At 42.4% G+C, this 23,723-nt stretch overlaps 1 long non-coding RNA gene across 1 annotated transcript; it reads left to right on the top strand.

Annotated features, from left to right (window-relative positions):
- Nucleotides 1-644: 644 nt before the first annotated feature.
- Nucleotides 645-4,185, top strand: LOC103550202 (uncharacterized). The gene is made up of 3 exons (XR_544705.2): nt 645-1,168; nt 1,869-1,982; nt 3,867-4,185. It is a non-coding gene; the product is annotated as an uncharacterized lncRNA (long non-coding RNA).
- Nucleotides 4,186-23,723: the final 19,538 nt, after the last annotated feature.

Here is a 23,723-nt window from a genome sequence, read left to right as displayed (position 1 = left end):
GCCCCTCAAACGTCATGCTGTATAAATAAAACGATAGACAGCATCCGAGAGCCAAGTGATATATTTATATTTATTTAGCTTAATCTTCACTTCTGCCCCCGTTAAGCAGGCACTGTTGTGGTTCCTATTTTATGGATAAGCAAACTAAGTCTTGGGGAGTTTAAGGAACTTGCCCATGATCACAGAGTAAGAGGTAGAATTGGGTTTGAACTTATGTTGAACTTATGAACTAAATCACCATCTAGTTTTGCTGGTGGTAATGGTAGTGATAGAAATCACAGCAGTGAACATTTATGGATGGCTTATGTACCAGGCATTGTGATAAGCCCTTCACACGAAATTTTCTATTTAATCCTCAGAATCATCCCACGAGGTAGGTAGTTTTAATATATGTCTTTTTTTCATACAAGGGGGCGGGGGCGAAGTTTACGTTCATTTAAGGCGATCTCTTTCAAGGGTATATTCAAGGTTACATAGCTGGTAAGATGCAGAGTTGTGGATTCCAACCCAAGAAAACCGCCTGTAGAGTCTGTGCTCTTGCCAAAGCCCTGCCTTCCTTGATAACTCCATCTTTATCTCCACAGAGACAGAGGTGGCCCTGCCATCACAGTGGCCATTATGACACACAGGCCTTCAGACATTGCATTAGAAACTAGACCACTCATAACTTACCCCAGAACTCCTGTACCTGCTGAAGACAGAGTTGGCACCCATAGTGGGCAGCCAGGTGATGGAGTGGGATTCCAGTCTCACCCCTTCGTTCCCAGTACCATCTGATCCATCACTTATGTAATTACAGATGGAGCCAAACTTCTCTCCCTTTAGTTTCTTGTCCCTCACTACATATGTATAGCAATGATCTGAAAGCCGACCAAATGCTGTCTTTCAAAACACCTTCTGAATTGACACCGCATTGGACAATGCTAAAGAGAAGAGTTCAGTTGTTTTAAAGAGAGACAGAGACAGAAAGAGGTGACAAAGTGGGAGATTCCAGTCAGCTTGGATATAGATGCTTGGTATCTATATCCCCAAGACTGAGAAGCCATCCAGGAGAACCATTGGCCTGAGGGAAGGAGGAAGCAGGCAAGCCCGTCAGTAACAAAGCTTGGCTATTAGTTGGGAAGACAAGATGACATTTCTGAGTATGACCTGGTATATTTAGGGAGCTGTGAGTAAAAATTTAAAAAACTATTCATAGGTTGTGACACTGTAGCCTAAGCAACATCTCTCCATTACTCATTCTTAGAGACGAAAAAAGCATTCTTCCTCACTTCTCCGTTTCCCAGGCATCTAGCATTCCTGAGTTCATTGCATTTCCCTGGCCAAAGTAGTTAGTTGAGAGACAGCCACACAATCCGGCTGGAACCAGTCTTTGGTCTTCTGCAAAAGCAAGTAGGAAGGAAAGCCTCTTTCCTCCGGGATTCAAATCTGGGGGAGTTAGCTTCTTGCTGCTGGTGGCCATCTTTTCATCACAGGACACCTGCAAATGAAGCCATCACGAGGGACGGCAGATCTGAGATACAGAGAGAGACATCATTTGAGCCTCTGGATTAATATCCCTTCTGGCTTAAACTAGTCTGATTTGGATTTTCTGACCTTTGCCACCCAAAGTTTTCACGGTGGGGTTGATCTTGATGGATTGGGCCATTTTTTAGTTAGATCTGTCAGGGAAAACCTCTCTGAGCATCTGGAAGTCTATGGATCAAGGTGCTAATGGTGCACCATTTCCCGAGGATAGGATTAGAGGTGATTTTTTTTTTTAAAGAAACAATTATTTCTTTGTTAATAGAAAAATATTATATCTGGAATGTCAACTTTTCCTAAAATTGCGAGACGGTCCACTGATCACACTGCTTCTTTGTCTCCAGCTACTGGGTATTTAAGAGACAGCATTTATTCCTCTAGACTCAGGGATAATTTGCGAGAGAGCTCGCAGGTGGACTTTTCACTTATGCACGCCTCATTTGTCTTCCTCTTATAAGGTAACGTTTAGTCTTCTTTCCTGTAACTTGGTTTAGCATCTTTTCTAACCCAATATATTTCCAAATTCTCTAATCTTCTAAGGTCAATCACAAAGTTATTTCTCAAATAAAATAATGAATTTATTGTGATGTCTGCAGACTGGAAGATAATGCTGACTAATAGCTTCCAGAGGCAAAATGGTGCCCTCCCCAGAGACTGGAGTGAAGAGAATTCAAGTGTGTGACCAGATTTGTTTTCCTGGCGTATTTACCTCCTGCCCTCATACACACTCACACCATTCACATCAGAGATGAAATGGGGAGCTTTATTTGAATAAAAGTCCGTCAGGTAGGCCAGAGGCTCCACTTAAACCCAAGGTCATATTTGTCCTCTCTCTGGCTGCTGTATTTCTGGGTAGGAGCAAGAATTGTGCACGCCTGGGAGAGAAGGGGGAAGCATGGGGCCCCTAACATGACTGAATTTACTAGCTACTCTCAATTGGCTTCCTGTATTTCATCTTGGGAAAAAAATTCAGAGCAAGTGACAAAAAACTACTTCTGGCTTTTTGAATACCCTCACGGGGGAAGGTTTCTAACCTTTCAAAAAGTCTTTCAAATCGAAGCTTAAAGAAAATGTGTGTGTGCTTTTGAGTGCTTTCACACAAATTCTGCCTTTAATGTTAGTTGATGTGGACTAAATTCTCCTGAAGCTGCATCTTTGCATTTACCACAGATCACAGGATGAATAATGCTAGCTATTGAAATCAAACTGTCTACTGTACAGCATAAGGCCTAGGGTTAACAGTATTGTATTGTACACTTAAGAATTTGCTAAGAGGGTAGATCTTGGTTTGTTCTTATCACAAGATAATAATAAATAAGAGGGTGAGAGGAAAGTTTTAGTGGTGGCAGATAGGCTTGTGGCATAGATTGCGGTGATGATTTCATGGGTGTATATCTCCAAAACCATCAAGTTGTATACATTAATTATGTAGAGCTTTTCGTACGTCCAAAAGAAAAAAAATCAAATTGGCCCATCCTGCTCAAAATGGAATTTTCATATTCTTTTTCAATTCTAAAAATAGGGAGAGTTACGGTTGTTCCAAATCTACTGATCAATGTGTATTCCAGCAGCAGAAATGGGAAGAATGGGATGTGTTTCTCTAAACAGATATATGCCTATCTTTTCTCTTGAATCTTCTTATATGGACCATTCATTCATACACCACTGAGTAGTCATGGCCTATTAAATAATGCACTATTAATATTTTGCTTCCAAGATTTTGGTAACTTCCTAACATATCCTATTATTTTTATTATGAATTTTTAGATATATCTTTAGATATAAAATCATTAGAGATAAAAGTACAGAGAATAGTATAATGAACCACCATGTACCTGTTACTGAGATTTAGTGTATATTTATTTCATTTTTTCAGGTTTTAGAAATTTAATCACAGACGTATAACATTCCATTCTAAATATTTACTTCCATGTGCATTTCTAAAATAATTCTTGTTCTATAATAACACCAGTGTCATCACGACCTATAAAAATTAATAATTCTTACAAGTAAATGTGATAATTTTTTTATCTTTATGTAACAGTGAATATATTTCACGTGTTAAGTTTTTAAATTTATCCCCAGAATCATCTAGAAATTTATATCATTGACAACAGGCAATAGCTTTGCTTTTTATATTTAGTAAAACCTTGATACCACAGAATGGAATGAAGCATTTCTTGTGTTCCATCTTAGAGGTTTCATTGAAAAGCTCATTGAATGAATCTGCATCGGTTTTCTCTCTCACATTCCTTAACATAATGTTTTCTTGTTCAAAATACATGTGCTTTTGGCACCGTGAATAATCATTTATTCCTTTATGATTTTTTTTTTTTTGGTAGGACTTGGTGGCTTACTGTGAGAACAGCTGAATCTCCTCTCAAGATATACTCCTGGTGCACATGAGAACAGATGACATATTAAACCGTTTCACTTCTGTGGGGTTTAAGTCATTAATGTGTTAGATTGTCAAGTACAAGAATCAGAATGTTAGACTTTCATAGACAGTCTCCCTAAGGACCTTGTTAGAAGCCATGTGTTTTCACAGTGTATGTGGATGCTTTATAAGGACAGCTATTAAAAGATGACCAATACAAAAGGTCATCTTGGACACTGGGAAAGAGCTCTAGAATCCAAATAAAAAGCATGTATTGAGTTCCAGCTTGCATCATACCTGCTATATGAGCTTGGGCCAGCCAATTGACTGCTCTGAGCCTCAGTGGCTCAATTTGTTAAGTGGAGCAAATCAAAAAGTCTAGGGGATTAAATGAGATATTTATATCTCAAAGTATAATACTCTTTCTTGACATAAAATGATAAGGGGTGTGCCATGGACTGAATTATGTCCCCCCAAAATTCACATTGAAGCCCTAACCAGCAAGGTGACTGTATTTGGAGATAGGGCTTTTAGGAGGTAATTAGGTTAAATAAGGTCATACGGTTGGGGTCCTAAATCTGATAGGATTGGTGGTCTTAGAAGAAGAGGAAGAGAGAGAGACAAGAGGGTCTCTCTCTCTCTCTTTCTCCACGTGCACACACCCAGGAAAGGCCACGTGAGGACACAGTGAGATGGCAGTCACTGGCGAGCCAGGAAGAGAGCTCTTACCAGAACCCAGCCATACTGGCACCTTGATCTCAGACTTCCACCTTCCAGAACTGTGAGAAAATAAGTTTCTGTTGTTTAAGACACAGATGCTTTGTTATGGCAGCTGAGCTGACTCATACAATGTATAAGAAAAGAATGCATCCAACGGATGGTGGCCCCCTCTCCATTCAACTCAAAGAAGACCAGGAGAATGCATTGACTTTGCAGCTGGAGGAAAAGTAGCTTAGACATAATGTAGTATGTAGAGAAAGAACATCGGTCTAGGATGGCGGTATTGAGTTTCTAATCTGGCCTCAGTCTTCTCCTGTCTGTGTGACCTTGAGCAAGTCATAAAAGATGGAAGGCTTTGGGATCTTAGTTTCCTAATTTCTAAAATAAAGAGATTTTAACAAAATGCTTTTCAAGATCTTTCTTCTTCCTTTTAGAGGTTTGTTTGAGCTCCATGATCTTTTTTGCCTTCCCCTGATGAAACAGTGAAAACACTTGAGAGCTATCTAGAAGGATTGTGGGGGTATGACCTTTTAAATGAAGCTGAACCTCACCTGTCTTGAATAACACTTGCTGTTTACTGGGAAGTAGCCCTGCTCATTTCTCTTTGGCATTCTCTCTGGCCACCAGGTTTTCTGGGACTTGGTCTTTATTTTAAACAGTTTGTAGATAGAGACGATGGAATTTTGAAGTTAATAGAAAGAAGCTGCAGTGACACTATTAATCCAGGAAAAAGTCTGCCAAACCTTACTTTACACTTTGAGAAAATGTTTTGCTTGTTTTGAGTCTGGCCTCATCACAGTGATTTTGAACACACACACACACACACACACACACACACACTGTAGTGGGTTGAATGGTGGCCCCTCAAAAGATACATTCACCTGGAACTTGTGAATGTGACTCTATTTAGAAAAATGGTTTTTGCAGATCTAATAAGGATCCTGAAATGAGATCAACCTGGATTGTCCAGGTGGGCCCTATTGCTAATGACAAGTGTAGTATAAGAGACAAGAGAAGACACGGGAGGGCAGATGGCAATGTGAAGACAGAGGCAAAGACTGGAGTGATGCAGCTGCAAGCCAAAGAATCCCTGGAGCTGTCAGAGACTGGAAGAGGCGAGGAAGCTTCTCCCCTGAGTCTTCAGAGGGAGCACAAGCCTGCCGACACGGTGATTTTGGACTTCTGGCCTCCAGAACGGTAAGAGAAAGATTTCTATTTTAAGCCATCCAGTTTATGGTCATTTGTGTGTCAGGCCTAGGAAACTAACACACATACTCCTTTTCCCTATGCTTTCATTATATACCATTTCCCAAGAGATACGTTAATTAGATTTAAATGATTTTGTATCTTACAGAAGATAGGCGTATTTCTAGAATTAAATACCTAGGCTACTGATGATCCTGGCATTCAAGGGTGAATAGTCATCAGCGTGCCAGTATGCTTTTGGTTGATTATGGAGAGGAGACTTCTGGGTAATCAGAGCTGGCTCAGTTTTGAAAGATGCGAGGAGAATGATAATGTTGAGTGAGAGAGGGGTTTTTAGTGTAAACAGAATTTTCAACCTCAGCACTATTGACATTTGGGGCCTGATAATTCTTTATTGTGGGGGAGGGCTGCTCTGTGCATTGTAGGATGTTTAGCAGCATCCTTGGCCTCTGCCCATAGATGCCAGCAGTACTGGCTCCACCACTAATTGAGACAACTAAAAATATCCCCACACATTGCCAGATGTTCCCTGGGGGGCAAAATTACCCCCTGTTAAGAACTACTGATTTAAAAGATGACACGAGTATAGGTTCTGTGATAAGGATGAGAAAAATGCCTATGAAAAATACCCAACAGTACATCAAAGTCAACAGGAGATTTTCTAAGGAAGCCCATTTTTCTAACAATAATAAATGACTCTCTTTTAACCCAAAATAAAAGTGAATCTATATGAGAAAAGGTCTGTCATAGCCATGATTATCACCCTGACAATTTTTTTTAAAGATTTTATTTCTCCTTTTTCTCCCCAAAGCCCCCCGGTACCTAATTATGTATTTTCAGTTGTGGGTCCTTCTAGTTGTGGCATATGGGACGCCACCTCAGCATGGCTTGATGAGTGGTGCCATGTCTGCGCCCAGCATCCGAACTGGTGAAACCCTGGGCCACTGAAGCAGAGTGCACGAACTTAACCACTCGGCCACAGGGTCAGCCCCTCACCCTGACAATTTTTAGTGTCAAAGAGGATCATCCTTTGACAGAAGAGAGATCTTTTCTGATTGGAAAATGATATATGTGTACATATTATTATGTATACACATGTACACACATGTATGCATATATACCTATGTGCATATACACATAACATTTGTGTGTCTACACGTGTATATGGGTGTGGATATATGTACATGTGTACAACCATGTATGTGTATGTATTTAAGCATGCATATGTTTAAATGCTTTTTAAAAAAAAGGGCTACAAGGGTTGAATATACTTCATTGTCTTGCTTGAGAATTCTGAAGTTTCGGGACATAATGAATCATTTCTAATGATGATGAAGTAGATGAAAAGCCTTCAAGAAAACTCTTCTTTACCAAGGGCTAGAAGCCACACTGGTATAAGTGAATTTAGCTGGAACAATGGTGTTGCTATTGTTTTCAACAAACCCTCATTTCTCTCACAAATCTGAGACTTACCCAGCTAATATGAACACAGAATTCTGTTTTTTTTTTATTTTGTTCTCTACAAAGTGCTTATTACCTATGTGGGACTTTGTAATCTTCACCATGCAATTCTGTGAGTCACGCCGCTGAGAATCCCTCTATTTATGTACGCACACAGTTGCCGAATGTGTTTTCTGTGTCATGTATAATTACAGCGAAGACAGCTTTCTAAAGATACACTTGCGGTAAGCTTGGGTTCTCTTACTTCTAGAAAAATGTTCACATGCAGGAAAAAACTTTCCTTTGACAATATCTGAATTCTTCTCTAACTAGAGAAATATTCATCTTTACCTTTAAAATATACATTTCAAAGGATGGAGACAGATGCTGAAAGTTGCTAAGGGCTGTTTCCTGCCTTGGCAATTGGGCCCAACTCGCTGAGGTAACAGTTCACTGAGGTGGCGTTAGAATGACCCGGCTTCCCAGAGTCAACAGGAATCATGAGATAAGCTCTGGAAGCAAATCAAGGATTTTTGTGGAGAAACTCCTGTGGTCCCACGGAGCAAGAAAAATTGTAGGGAGTTATTTTCTTGAAATTGTTTTTTAAAATTGAGGTTCATAAATCACAAGTGTTTCAAAGGTTAAAAGTAAGTACTCTGGCTTTTAATTGACGAAAAAGTAAATCAGCATGAAGATGCAGAAGAAGGATGACATCAGGCCAACTAACAGCTAAAAGGTTTCCTTGCACAAGATTATTTCCCTTTTGAGAGAAAAATATTATTTGGCAGTTAGAAAGTTCTTTTTTCTGCTAGAAGCACATTCTCAGTTTTTGAATTATTAGCAGGCTGCTTGTGGTGGGGGCAGGGTAGTCACCTGAGGCTGAAGGCCAGTTTGGAGCTGCCTTCCACAGACATGAAGCTTGAGAATACCTCTGTTGCCTGAAATAATTCATAACAGGCCCAATTCTGGCTACAGAACTCACTACTAGGCTTTTGAAGGAAATGACACCTGCTCTTGACCCGTGGCCTGAGGCAACACAGCGGGGCCCCTTTGGTGTCAGCATGTCGACCGCTGTGTGGATGTTGATGGCATGGGCTGGGTTTTTCCACAGTTAAGTGGGACAAGAACTCATTCCTTACGTACACTTTTGCTTGTACAAGTGCTGGGTTTTGCCCACACGAGCAACTCCAAACCCAAAAATGTAAGTCTCATTTGTGGTTACTAGCATGGAACCTGATGGAAAATTTGACCATACGTACAAAAAAGTCATGTTAAAAAGAAAAAAAGAATCCTCTGGTACAGAAATCAGGAAATAATTTAAAAAATATATTATGTAATCAACACTTTCTTCCCTAATTTTCACAGCAGCCTGCCAGGGTACGTTACACGGGGTATGGCCGATGACAGCAGCCACCACTACCACTTTAGGATCTGAATCCTCACAAAAGAATCACTGGTTTCTCAAGCCTGGGTCCCTGCCAGGGTCTGAGGGAGACCCCTCTCTCTTTGCCCACCTTGGATGCTCTTCTGAGGCGATGTGAGGTCTCCCCAGCATCTCCGCTCAGGGACCCTTGCCTCACCTCAGCTCCAGAGACGACCTTCGCTAAGTTGGGGCAGGGCTCTGTCTCCCCACAGCGTTACAGACTTTAGAAATCTCCTAAAGCAGGATGGACTTGCCCCTTCCCAGTGGAAGCACCGTTGGGTGCCTGGAAACATCTCTGCTGCCCCCAAGTTACACAATAACAACAGTAGCAGTAAAAAAAAAAAAAAAAAAAGACATTTTTTTGACATGGCCCATGACTATTTCTCTTATAAATGAGATATAAGATTATAATATGAGACTTATAAGAAGATACTATTTCTCATAATTTTATAAAAAACTGTTCACGGACTCATCTGTAGAAAACTTAGCTATTTAGATCAAATTAACAATGTCTAAAGCAAAAGGGTGTGTTTAGAAGTTCGGCGGCCTGGGGTCCGCTGGTTTGGATCCAGGGTGTGGACATGGCACTGCTTGGCAAGCTGTGCTGTGGTAGGCATCCCACATATAAAGTAGAGGAAGATGGGCATAGATGTTAGCTCAGGGCCAGTCTTTCTCAGCAAAAAAAAAAAAAAAAGAAGAAGAAAAACTCCATACACTTTGCCCCCAACTAAGAGGCTCCTCTGGAAATTCTGGAGCGTGATTCTTTCAGGGTGGCTGGTGTTTGGTCTGTGGTTTCAGCTTCTTGCAAGCCATTCTCTAAGGGAATTGTGACTGACTTCCTGGGATCTGGGTTGGTGGACAATACGGTGCCCCCTCCCCTCCACTCTCACTTAATCCTAGGTCTGGAATGCAAACCCAGGGCTGTCACACCAAGGGATGTGCCAAATGGCTTCCAAAGTCACACTCTGGCTAACCCGCATACGTCACGGCTCTCCACATTGAGAATAGAAGCTAGCTGTTTTTCATTGTTGCTGCCCTTCCTTTTTCCTTCTTTTCTTCCACACTTTGAAATAGAAATCTCATCCAGAAGGGACACTGGGTGCATGAAAGGGTTGTGGGGTGGAGGGATGTGAGCTTGGTTTCTGGAGGCTGACTCACTGCTTTAAGATCTGCACCTTCCACTGTAACTCTCCACTTAGTGTCTACGTCTCAGAGTGGAGAGGGTTATGTTACCTTGTTGTGCTGGGGGCTAAAATAGTTTATTCATATAAAACACCAAGCCCAATCCATGCTGGACAAAGAAAGAGCCATTGCATCCCACTATCACAGTCACCATTAAAGAGCTGAGTTGGCTTTTTGTTGTCAAGATTGATAAAGAGCTTTTTTTTTTTTAACATCTTTTTCTGGTGGGGGGAAGATTGGCCCTAACATCTGTTGCCAATCTTCCTCTTTCTTTTTTTTTTCCCAGTAAATATTTGCATATCCTAGTTGGAAGTCCTTCTAGTTCTTCTCTGTGGGGTGCTGCCACAGTGTGGCTTGATGAGCAGTGTGTTGGTCAGTGCCCAGGATCTGAACCAGCTAGTGCCCCCAAAGTGCAGCATGTGAACTTAACCACTATGCCACCAGGGTGGCTCTGATAAATGGCTTTTAAAAGTGGCTAGGGTGGGAAGAGGAGGAGCAAGGCAGTAAGAGTGCCTCTCTTCCACTCAACACACTTTCCCTCTTCATCTTGGTCTTTCTTTTTTTTTTTTTGGCTGAGGAAGATTAGCCCTGAGTTAATGTCTGTGCCAGTCTTCCTCTATTTTGTATGTGGGATGCTGCCACAGCATGGCTGACGACTGGTATAGGTCCGCACCCAGGATTGGAACCCACGAACCCAGGCTGCTGAAGTGGAGTGTGCCGAACTTCCATGGGGCTGGCCCCTATCCTGGTCTTGCATTGGAAGGTCTTCCTAAATCTGTTAGTGGCTACAGTAACTGTGGTAGAGCAGATTTACCCAGAGGAGAGTGGTTTATTATTTACATTTTGCATCCACAGATCCTACGAGATACCAGCAACAATGAATTGGAACTGCCTCTAATCTTTATTTCTAGAGATACATGACCCTCCAAATAGAAACTTGGGGAATAAAAACAGTCAATCACTTCACAATCACTTCTCTTTTCTTTGTTTTTTTTTGAGGAAGATTAGCTCTGAGCAAACATCTGCCACCAATCCTCCTCTTTTTGCTGAGGAAGACTGGCCCTGAGCTAATATCCGTGCCCATCTTCCTCTACTCATCCCACAGCATGGCTTGACAAGCAGTGCGTAGGTCCACTCCCGGGATGCGAACTGGCGAACCCCGGGCCGCCGAAGCAGAATGTGCAAACTTAACCGCTGCACCACTAGGCTGGCCCCTCTCTTTTCCTTTTAATTTCTTTTATGCCAAGTCTGTATGGAAATTCTTAAAGCTTTAAAATACTCCTAAAATCATAGCCAGAATTTTGTCCATTTGTCTTTTCTTTCTGTCCATCCTCATTACAGAACATGTTATGGGGTTGGGAGCTCTAACAACAAACTCTTCAGTTTTGTCTATCCACAGCTGTTTTTGAAAATAATTCCAATTTTTTTTCTGGATGCGACTATAAGAAAGGTAGAAAGATTTGAAAGATTTAGATTCTTAATTCGTTGACTTCTCTAAAACATTGGGTGAATTTTTAAGCAGCAATCATACAGATTAATAGAAATGTCTGAGCGGTGATAAACCATGTGCATGCCCCCGCCATGGCACCCACCGCTGCCTGGTCTCCCTGGGGAGTTAGCTGCACAGTAGTCTCAAAATTAATATCCTCCTCCCTCCTGTTTCATAAATGGTTAGCTTTGGGAGAAAAAGGATCAGATGGTATTGACTTCTAGATACTTTAATGTGATCCTTCCAGGGGAGAATTTTACATTATAAACATTTGGTCTTGGTAAACCAAAGGTGTGGATCTCCAGCAGTAGAATGGTAAAGGAGTTGTCAAATATGTCTTTGTCCTCTGTGCAAGAGAGGAGTTATATCACTGTGAGTAATAGGGACCCCAACACCCTCTCTCCCCCTCAACGAGACTCGATGGCTTAAATAAGTTAGGACTCATTTTTGTCTCACACAAAGGCAGAATGGAGAGAGGTAGCTTAGGACTGGCATGGCAACTGCATGATAAATCAGGATTTGAACTTCTCCTTTGCCGTCTTCAGGATGTGTCTCTTGTCCTCATGCTCCCAAGATGGTATCTGGAGCCCACGCCAACCTGTGCACGTATCAGGGGGAAGAAAGGAAAGGGCACAAAACCCATGTCGCAGTTGCATCGGTAGCCTTGGAGAGCTTTTACAGTCCCGTCCAGTCCCTTCTGCTTACATATCTCGGCCTGCCCTGCAGCTTGTGACCGCCCCTAATTGTACGGGAGGCTGGGCAAGGCAGTGGATTCTTTCTTTAGTTCTTTGTAAGTGAGCACATTGCAACCCTGAAAAAAATGAGGTTCTACTGGAAAGGAAGAAGGGGAGAACGAGTTGGCTTTTGGAGAGAGATCGGCAGCTCTGCACTCTCCTCTATCATAAAGAGTGTATAAATACCCAAATTAAAGAAACACTTTATAGAAGAGAGTCAAATCCTAAAATCTCAGCAGGAATTTTTCCATTTGTCCTTTCTTCTGTCTACCCTCAGTGCGGAACGTGGTCCTATCGGGTTGAGAGGTCTCATAGTAAAGCTCTTCAGTTTTGTCTATCCACAGCGATTTTGGAAGCATTTTCCATCACTGGGGCCATTTATATTTAAACCCATTTCTACTGGTAAAACATCCCATCTAACAGCCTTGAGCATTAAACACCTCCTTAAAACTACTCATCTGGTTTACTCTTTAGCTCGCAACATGGTTTACACCATCCTCCCAAAGAGGCGGTCAAATTGATCATAGCCACCTGTTCCCCCAGCCCACTCCCGCCCTCACGCAGAAACACTCAGCCTCACCCTTTCAACCAACGCACTGTTCACTTTGAAGTCCCAGTTTGCTCAGACATCCTGGTCGCAGCAGCAACAACTAAGTTTGTCTTGTTAACTGAAATATATGCCTGTGAATTTCTAAGTTCGTACCTTTCGGCACTGACCTGGCTTTTTAGCTTGGATTTCTTCATTTTAAATTTGTTCTCTTAGCCCCTGAGAAGTTCTCAGGACAAGTTTTTCATTACGAATGTTGCTACCTTTTCCTTGTAAACACTGGGCTGTTGTCTTTACTGCCCCATTGGCCTGCAGAAAAAGTACCGTCAAGTGATTTTCCTGCCACATCAGCTGTAAGGTGGTAAATCGTTCCTTCATTCTTCCCGTTGCTAAATTATCTGCCTTTGGCAAGTGATCACAGAGAAACTACAAACAGGGGGATACCCACACTGCCTGTGGTCCCACAGGTCTGGCCAGAAACACACTCTCTTCCAGACCCTATCCCCTTTCACGTAGTTCCCTTCTCTAGAAGTTTCACTCTCCTCTCGTTTGCATAGTGAATTTCTCCCTTCTCTCTCCAGCACCAGCTTAGTCCTCTTCATCCATATCATGTCACTGAAACTATCTTAAATAAGGAAGTAAAAGAGAAATTATGAGCAAAGTATGAAAATGATTCTATCAAAGAAAACCATTTAATGTTTCTGAAGCATTTTAGCCATATAAACCTTTTACAAAAAAGAAAAAAACAAAAACCTCTTGTATCCATGAATTTGTTATGGTTCCCATAGTTATATTTTTTATACCAAATAAATTTAAAGTTGATTAAATTGCTCCGGCTCGGTTCGGGGATTGCGATCTGCAGCGTGATTGTTTGCAGCGAGGCATAGAGTAGCAAAATGATTTCCTTTTCTCTACGCATGGGAAAGATTATGCCACATTTAGTAAGTACCTACTGGAATTCTGAACTGCAGTTAAATCATGTTCGTATTTTCCTTGGGGTGGAGGAAGAGCCGTTAAGCCTGCTGAATGATTCCATATAGGTGAAAACTTGGCGTGGAGCCTCGTAACCTCAGGCTGTGAATCTGAGCTCAGCCACACATTTCTACACATCCCCCAGCCTCCCTTATAAGACGTGTGAGCGACTAAGCTTTAAAGAGGTAGTGGAATTATTCCTATTTACTCAAGAACTGAACAGCGTTATTAGAAAGAAATCTGCAAGTCCTCTGTGGGGAGGAAAATAATTCTTCCACGGCTGCGAGACAGTGATGGAAGTTTTGTGAGCCAAGCGGAAAGCAGCTGAAAAGGGCTCGAAAAATCATCATGAGTGTTTTTCCACTCCTTTAAGTCATTAAAATGGGCTTAAAATATTGAAAGTGATTTTTTGTTCAAATGGCTCCTCCCACCATAACCTGTCAACATAATGGTTCCTATTCTTCCTGGATTTTCAAATGTGTTCTATTGAAGCCGGGTAAGTTTGTTCAGAAACTCTGCAGTGCCGGTGTTTCTAGAAGTGTTAATACTCTTGGATGTTCCTTTTCTTGATGATATAGTTTAAAAGAGACCTGGTTTTGAGGAAGACTATTAGAATTTGATTCTGCGTCTGTCAGCCATGACCCTGACCCAGTTACATACCCTGAGAGCCTCAGTTTTCCTGTCTGAAAAAAATGGGGAAAACCCTATCCAAGGTGCAGGCTTGTTGAAGGGATTACCCTAAAGACGCCGGCACAGTGCTAGGCATACAGTAGGGACTCAATAAGTGTTCATTGCCTTCTCAATGCTAGTGATATTATATTACTTTATTACTATGATTATTTTATTATTTATAGCAGGACACTGGAGTTATAAAGAACTACAAGCAAGTAAGTTAGACGAATGCAACAAAGAGTTTCTTAGTAGAGATTCCCCATTTTAGCAGGACACATCGTATTGACATATATTGGCAGGTATAGGACCTCTGCAGGGTAAATTCCTAGGAGTGAAATTACTGAGTCAAAAGAAGAGTGCATTTTTTATTGGATAATTATTCGCAAACTCTTCCTCCAAAAGGCTGCCCCAATTTTGACTCCCTCTAAAGGTGTATGGGCGTGTCCAATTCTCCATGCCCCAATCAGAACTCGCAAAAGTTCTAATTCTGAGATGTCTATGAGAAGTAAGATCATCTATCCTACTGACAAACAGTTAGTCCTGTAACTGTTTGTTTTAGTAACCTTAAAAGCGCTAGGGAGCTACCAGAAGTCTGATTCACGAAGCGCTTTATAAATTTTACCAACACGCCCTACCTTTTTCCTTCTGTTGGCCTGGACTTCCTTTCACTGCCTAATTGCTGGACGAAAATACTTTCCTCCTCCTCCCCTTCACCCCTAGTCCCCAGCTCCTCATTTCCCTCCAGACTTTTGCAAAGTCTCATTTCTTAGCCCAAAGTAACACAAACAAGGGGTGAGCAGACCCTCTAGACACAGTCCTTTATTGCTCGAGAAACTTCTATGGGCTGGTGCCATACAAAATCAGGAGAGACCGTCATACTCAAACTCGAGTGTTTGTAAAGATCAGAGCATTGTCAGAAATAAATATGTATGGGTTCTCCTCAGTAAAGTCTCATTCTGTAGATCTGGGTGGAACCTCCACACTTTCTTTTAGCAACACCATAGATGATGCAGGCGGCCCCTTTGCAAACCACACTGTTGTAGGAGACAGCTAGCTTTTACCCAACTGGATCCAGCCCCTGTGAAGATGTCTTTTATACTCATGAGTGACAAGTAGGCCCCAGACAGGTAACTGAGCTTCCCCAGTTACTGTGCCCTCTTTGCTTCGGGGCCATGATGAGTGTCTGGGAGGGGCAGCTAAAAAGCCAACACGTGATGGTAATAAATAAAGAATTTTATTGACCTGGTGCTCGTTCAGTAATCTGAAAGCAGTTCTACTGAAGTTCCTTCACCTGGCAGCATCACTCGCCTTACCAACTGCTCTCTGCTCCTCGTACCACCTGGGCCGCTGTGAGCTCAACTGAATCGGCAGAACTCGTCAGGGGCAGCACCATAATTGTGGTATGAAATTCTGTGGCTTGGGATGGGGAGGAGGGAAAAGGGGCCTCCAGAATTAGCTCTTGCTTGTCTTGGAGTTTTCAGCTCTTCATTCAAGTTTGTAGATGTTCCTATTAATTGATTCAGCAGGCCTGGCTCTGAGCGCTTCTGGTTCCTTTTGCTGGTTCCTTACCCTCATTCTAATTGTCAAGTTCACTGCAAACTATAGTTCTACCAAGTGCTGCAGAGAAGAACGTACAAGCTTTACTGGGAGCTCAGACTTGGAAGAGTTCCTTCAGAGCATTCAAAACCAAAAAAGAAACAGACAAAAAAGTGATGCATCTTTTCGGTCAGTAAGATCATCCATTTCAGGGTACTGTCAGTCAAGTTGTTTTGAAGAGCCCCCCAGGGCTGCCAGGTTTGTCTTCTTGAGTGGTTCTATAATGTACAGAGCTTCTTAACCACAGCTCCTTGGTTCATTCTCACAGATAAGGCGTCTTTGCCTTTTTTTGCCCAACATCCAGGCATGTGCCAGGTTCCCTCTGATCTTCATGATATCAGAGCTAATTTTAGGCCCCAGACATGGCTTCTAGCCAGAGTGTTCATGTGACCAGCTCCCGAATATGCTGTGGGGAGCACGAGAACTACTATCTGGAATGATGATCCGATTTCTCTGAGCAGCGTGCTTTGTAGACAGACGACTCCATGGCTGGACGGACTGTGAACAGCTTGAACGTCCGTATGTGGTTGCTTCTTGGATATCTCTTCATCACCATATTTGAGGACATCTGCTGTTGGGGATCCTGTGAAACGAATTAATCTGTGATTTGATCAGTCTGCACATGTAACCTGGATATGCTCTTTTTCTTTGCTCCTACTATGCAAATGTACAGTTATTAATACCCATTAGTACTCCACAGATGCTGACACAGCGATGTAGTTAAGAATGCTCTCTTATCCTCAGGGAAGAGGCTTATAATATGCTTATCATTGGTACTATTGTAAGGGCATGAGCCCAGCTGTAGTTGTGGAGTTGCTAAGTGAACTTCTCTGTGCTAATCCCCTAGAGAATCAGTAAACTCCTGCAATACTCAAATATGAGTTTGCATATAAATGAGTGTTTGTAAGAAGTTGGTGCCTTCTGGCATCATATGGTGAAATGTTGAGAAGCAATGGTTTATACTCATCAAAATCTGATGATGCCTGTTTGGTATTCTGGAGAGTGACCTCATGCTGCCCTAGAATCCCTCAAGTGACTCGGTGATGGTCCAGATCAACCAAACACATATTTATTAAACATCTAACCTGTGCCGGGGATGCTGTGCTGGATGCTGGAAGGTGATAAAAGGATGAATAAGGTAGTTTCTACCCTCAATATTTCACTAACTTGGGGAATTTGTGGGATATAAGTCACAACGCAGGTTGACCAGTGTCAAGGTAGTTGACTGTTAAACTACTTTTCACATAGGACACTGTGGAGCATGTGTGACTCATTACAAGGGAGCGAACGACACAACACCATCAGCCTTGATGTGGCGACCAAAGAACATGATCTCATTTTACATCTTTCCTAAAATTCTCGTGTCTAATATAAAGAAGCAATCCAGAACTGAATGCATTCTTTCTGAAGATTATTTTATTGATCTACCATTCACTTTTTAACATTCAGCGCACATGTTGGCTCTCCGGTGTGGCCGCCCTGCCTGACCTCTCACTTTCATTCCTCACGTCTCTCTTACTGTACCCTTTATCTTCCCAGCTGAGAAGGCTCAAAGGAAAGAACTTTGCCTTCTGAGATTGGAAGTTTTGACTATAAAAAAAAATTAACTGAGTCCCCCCGCCATGTATTCTCTGAACAGCCATTTGGATCCTGTCAGCTATTGCACCAACTTACTTTTCGCACCAGGGAAAAGTAGGTGTGGGAAGGGGTGGGGGGTTGCAAGAATCTCCACCTTAAACAGCCTCTCCTGGTATGAGTTACCACATTAGGTGCTAACACCAAGATGTCCTGCGCTGAAGCCTCATGGTGAAGTGAGAATTTAGGGTCCCTTCTTGTGGAGAGTGAGACAGAGCAACCGGAACCAACAGTCCTACAGGCGTCTAAGCAATTGCTCTGGCTGAAGAATAGCCTTGACTAATTTATCCACAGTAGACTGTTGATGGTACTACCGCAGAGGCCTAAACACAGCCACTTCTGGAAGGAAGTCAGATCTGAGCTCCTTCCCCTGAGGGGTTAGATGGAGTTGGGACGTTGGGGTGGAGAAAGATGGGAGGATGTTCCCCGTGGTTTTAGGTGCATTTGGAGAGTTAATAAATGTTGCTGTAGGCAGGGACCTAATCCTGGAGGACCTTGTTTGCCATGTCAGGGCACATGATTTTCCAGGGGCTGCAGGAGGAGACACTCATTTGGTGGGTGGATAGAGAATAGTAACAAACAATTAAGTACTTACCCTGTACCAAAACCAAGCCACTGCTTTATATGGATTATGTCACTCAGTTCTTAGAGTGATGGGGGAGTTGAGGCCTGGAGAAGTGATTTGCTTACATTACCCAGCTAATAAGCTGTGGTGCTGTGATTTGAGCTCAGCCTGACTCAGAAGTCAAGTTCCTACTCACCGCAGTACACGGCCGGAGAGCATTTCTGGGCTTCTCTGCTGTTTGAATAGTTACGGTCACCCAGTGTCAGGTAATGGGAACGCTTACATTTTCTGGACTTTGTTTTAATGAATGAGTGTCATATTTTTCACAACGACTCTTCCTGTTTTAGAATCTGTGTTTTATAAAGGGCATTTGATGAAATGTAAAGGGTATGGGTTTTAGAATCAAATGGACTCCAAAATGGGATTTGTCTTCAAATCCCGCGGTGGGCATTTGCTAGTGGTGTGATTTTGGGGCAAGATACTGAACCTCTCTGAGCCTTAGTTTCCTCATCCGCCGGGTTGAGAGGAAAATGCTCCCCTTGTAGCAATATGGAGAGGATTAGCAGTAATGGATGTAAGGCATCTAACATAGTATCTGGCCAAGAGCAGGCCCTGGATAAATTATTACATTATTATTCATTTCCTTGAATCTGCCAGCCAGGCTTTGGTATAATCCTCTGTAGTCGTGGTCGGGACTCAGCTGTCCAAACTGAGTTACAGATGTGACAGAGAACACCTTTCTCTGATTTCCTTGATCCTCTGGGTAAGCCTGCTTTACCTGGGTCACGGGCAGAATGTATTTCAAAAGCTGCTCTTTTCATTTCTGTGACATGTGCCTTTTTTTACAAAAACTTGTAAACACTCCTTTTTTTTTTTTTTTTTTATTAATCCAATGCACAACCACCTCTCATGCCATCTTAGAAACTTCTAAGCAGGGTACAATTGGTTGCTTTAGCAGTAGAGCAGATGCTCCCTGGGCTGTGGTTCTACTTGTGAAATTTAAGGCTCTGAATTGTGGCTGCGGATGGTGAGAAGCCCTCTTTTAATAACGGTGCAAGCTGATCATACGCCTTCGCTTTACAGGCTCTCGTTTCTGTTCACGTTTGGGCTCTATAGACTGGCGATCTAGACCTTTTTTTTGTTCAGGTCCTTCTATTTTGTTTTTGGAAAAACAGGCAGAAAAGTTCTTGGGGGATAATTGGCAGCAAGTGTACAATTATTAGCGCACTGCTTGTATATCTCTGTGACGTCATTTCGTGTACAAGGTGGCCCCAGTTCCAGAGTAAAGGGTGCATCCAGTTACCTGCCAACCGTACTTGATGGCAACCTCACATTGTCTGCGGCCACCTTGGTTTCTTATTAATTTCATCACCTCAGTGTTGATTGATTACAAAGGGGCCAGGTGCTTCAGGGAACACAAAGGTGACTGAGGGTGCCCCACCTCTGTACTCAGCTCTTGTGGGAGGGCACCGAGGGGCATACACATATGTCCAAATTACTACTATACAAAGTACTGGATGACAAATGTCTTAAGAGCTACAACAGCCAAGGACCATGGAGATTCCAAGGAAGTCAATATTAAATACAGGGATAGGAATCAGGAGAGTGTCAGACAGAACAACTCCTTGCTTGTGGTTAGAAGATAATGTGTTAGGTAGCAGTAAAACAGGTAAAAGGCAAGTAGGTCTTTAATAAAACCATGCTCTGTTATTGCAAAAACAACTCTGAACCAACCCAATTCTCAATTGCTTTGGCATGTAAGAACAGAAAAGGGAGGAGTGAACTAGGGTGCCCCAAGTCACACTCCACAGACTCTGCTCCAGGAGGCGGAGGCAAGAGGTTACAGCTTATTCATGGAACCCTAAATACAGAAATTTAAATTCATCCGAGTGCACAGATTTCTGAAGACCAGTGTATCTCTCTAGGGGGCAAATTGATGTTTCCTAGAGATGTTACTAGTGTCAACAAATCCCTAAATCCACCATTCTGTGTTTAGCTCATAACACCTTCTGCCCCAAAATAAAGCAAACGTGGTTTTGTGGCATATTGATATGATCTTGACTGGCTTAAAAAAAAAACCCAAAAAACTAAAGTTTTTGTTTTAAGAAAAGACCTATTTTTTCTTTCTCAAATTATTTGTTGCAGACATATGGACAGACATGCAAATGAAAAGAGGAACCACATCTCCATTTCATCCACGTTTTCTTGTGGGCCTGGACTTGCCTTTACAATTCTCCTCTGGGCTTTGAGTTTTTCTGTCTTGGCTGGAATTTTATAATTGAAAATTTTTCCATTGTCTTTGGTCCTTTGAGTAAATACTGTATAAGCTTTTCATCATAAATCATGCTGAGTTTGAAGGGAGTCAAAGCAGATGTACGGTTCCTGTTTTGGCCAGGAGCCTCACTCCAGGGAGCAATTCGGCTGCTCCTGTTCTGATCTGTGGGGATAGACCTAGATAAAAAGCGATTTTGTGACCATTCCATTCAATGCCTTCCCATATTGCCCAAATTATTCACGGTCTACCATGAACATCCCCCAAAAGATCAGTGCTTAAATAGCCTTCCTTTCAGCATAAAGATTGAATGGTCCCAGCTCCATCCTTCTTGCTGTCCTTTCTCTCCCATGATGCCTTGTGCTCACCTCCTCCTTCTCTACTCCCTGTTCTCTCTGAAACCTGAGTTGTTGCTCATCCTCACTTGCTGCCTAGGGGCCTCTTTATCCCACTCTCCATTGTCTTTTCCAAATTTCCTCCATTCCCCAGCCCCCTCAAATATCCCTTTTCTCTTTGTACCCACAATCTTTCCCTCCCTGCTGGCTTATCCTTTCCGTCTGTTCATAAATATCTTCCTCTTTCTTCATGTCTTAGTGAAAACTAAGATTAAAAACAAACAAAGAAACAACAAGAAGGAAGAACTTTCCTAGACATGTTATGGTCATTTCTGATTTCTTTGATGTCCAGACTTCTATGAGACCAGGCTGTATTCTACTAAATTCTGCTTTCCTCTCCAACCACTCTGGAAAAAGCGCTCTCCTGAAGGTTACCAGAGGCTTCCTATGATCAGATGCAGTTGCAGTTTCTTGACTCTCATGTTAACTGACCTTAAACCTGACCCTGTTGACCACGCTCTTCCTACCCGCTTATCCCCCGTCCTGTAGAAATTCTCCTGGCTCCTCTCACGTCTGCTCCTCAAAGGCAATTGTTTCTCAAGCTTCTTTGCCTGATCTCCTTTTTGTTACACTACATTTTCTCTTGGGTCATCTCATTTAGGCCCAAATCTTCTGATGTCGTGTCTATGCTAATGACTCCTAAATGTGGATTTCTAGCCTTAATTTCTCTCCTGATTACTGAAGAGTGTTGAAAAAAATCTGCAAATGGATATGCATCCAGGCTCCTTAAACTCAACAGCACCTACAGCCAATTTATCTTCCCAGTTTATTTTTCCCATCTAAACTTGCTTCTTCCCCTGTATCCTTCATCTTTGTTCATTACATCTGCTCAAAGCCAGGCAAACTGGACCCCTGTGACATGTTCCCCACCTTCACTTTCTTCAGCTAATCAGTCCAAAGTACTTTCAATTCCACTACCAAATGTTTTTTTAAATCACGCCTTTTCAGTTTTTAATAGCATCACCCTAATGAGGGTTTGGATGATTTCATTAATTTCTTGGATTCTAATCTCTTTCTTCTCCAAATCATCATTTCCACTGATTCTAAAGCTATCTTTTGAAACCATGGTCCAAACCATCTCACCTCTTCTTGCTTTCAACAGCTTCTCATTGTCCAAACAATAATTCAACTCCCAGACATGGCATGCAATGTCTTCCATTCTGTGATATATCCTTTTAGGTTTCTCTCCTGCAGTGTACCTCCATGTACCTTATGTGTAGTTAAAGACACACCAGGATACACGGCAGGCACCTTCAGGTCTCCTGACCTTTGCCCTTGCTATTGTTCATATCAAGATGGCCCCATGGTCTCGCTGCTCCCTCCCTTGCTCAGATACTACACCATTCCCGAACTCTGTCTTAATATTCTTGACAGAATTATCGACTCTGAACTCCCCAAATATTGTAATGGGCACAGCAGGATAGGAGGGAAAGAGCCCTGATATTTGCATCAGACAACTTGAATTTAAATTCTTCCGTACAATGCGCAACTTTTGCAGCTCGCTGTGGCTTCCAAGTGGGCTGGAGAGACTTTGCCACCCACACGTTACTCTCTCAGGAAATGGCAACTCCATTCTTCCAGTTACTCAAGTTACAAACCTTGTTGTCATTCTTGACTCTTCTCTTTTTTCCACACCCTACATCTAATCCATCAACAAATTATGTTGGCTCTGCTTTCTAAATAACCCAGAATCAGGCCACTCCTCTCAACCTCTGCGGCTACCACTTGGCCCAAGCCACTTTCCTCCTCATCTGGGTATTTGCAGGAGCGTCTTCTCTGGTCTTCCTGCTTCTGACCTTATCCTGCTTCAGTCTGTTCTCTACAGAGCATCTACCATGATCCCGTTAAACTGTGTCAGATCTTCTCATTCCTCGGCTCCAAACTCTTCAGTGGTTTTCTGATTCACTCGTTGGTTCACAAAGACAAAGACATGACCTGCCTCCTAGCATCCTTATTTTTCTCTCCTTATGTCATATTACTTGTTCCCTTCCTCACTCTTCCCTTTTGGTTCCTCAAACATGCCGGGGACAAGCCAGCCTTGGGGCCTTGAATTTACTCTTGTCTCCGCTTGGAACACTCTTCCCCGGATATCCAAACTCCTCAGAAAAAGCTGCTAAGCTAAAAGCTTCAGGAAAATCTGTTGGTAATAAGCACAATAGATTACTGCCTATTTATATAATATTTATTCCACAAGCATGCAAAAGGGGAGATAACTCATGTTTATTGACCCTGTTTAGCTGGGTATTGAGTTAGAATGATTTCACAGCGTGCTGTAATTCTCGCAGTAATCTTGATGCCCATTTTACAGGAGAAAAAAGCAAGGCTCAGAGAGATTAATTTGCTTGAAATGGAAGGAGAGCTGAAATTTAAAACAGGGTCTAAGTCAAAGCCCATGTGAGGCTCTTTTCTTCATATTACGTTATTATTATTATTATTTGCATCTACTACCCACCAGGCACTGTGCAAGATGCCCCAGATATAATAATGAGTAGGAAATGGTATTTGTGCTCAGGCAGCTCAGTCTACTGGGAAAGCCATCCTCACATGCAGTTCTGAGCAGTGAGCCAGCATCCTATCATAGGAGGCAAGTGTGTTGGTGGCAAAACACACAGAGAGCTCTGGAGGGAACCAACAGGTCTTCCCATGGTAAGTCATGTTGGAAATACGCACAACCCATCACCAGAGAGAATGCGGTAGGAGACGAGGGAGGGGCTCCCACACAAAAGGAGCAGAGCAGTTCAAGTCACTGATGAGAATGACAGGCCACTCTGCTGTTCGCTTAAACCCTGTGTTTTAGAAAATAGATATTCTCAGTCTACGCCTCCAGTCTCAGCATCTTCGCCAGTTACTGGGCAACAGACGAAATTATTGCCTCAGAGAAAGTCCAGTCCTGCCAGATCTTCCATGTTTTTCCCCAAAAGGATCTTGAAATTTGCATATTTATGTGAAATCTCCCAGTGGTTAAATGTTGGCA

The sequence above is a fragment of the Equus przewalskii genome, chromosome 8 (genome assembly GCF_037783145.1).
Source record: "Equus przewalskii isolate Varuska chromosome 8, EquPr2, whole genome shotgun sequence".
NCBI lineage: Eukaryota > Metazoa > Chordata > Mammalia > Perissodactyla > Equidae > Equus > Equus przewalskii.
The sequence above is the reverse complement of the archived record's forward strand: the minus strand, read 5'-3'. Positions and strand labels throughout refer to the sequence as shown.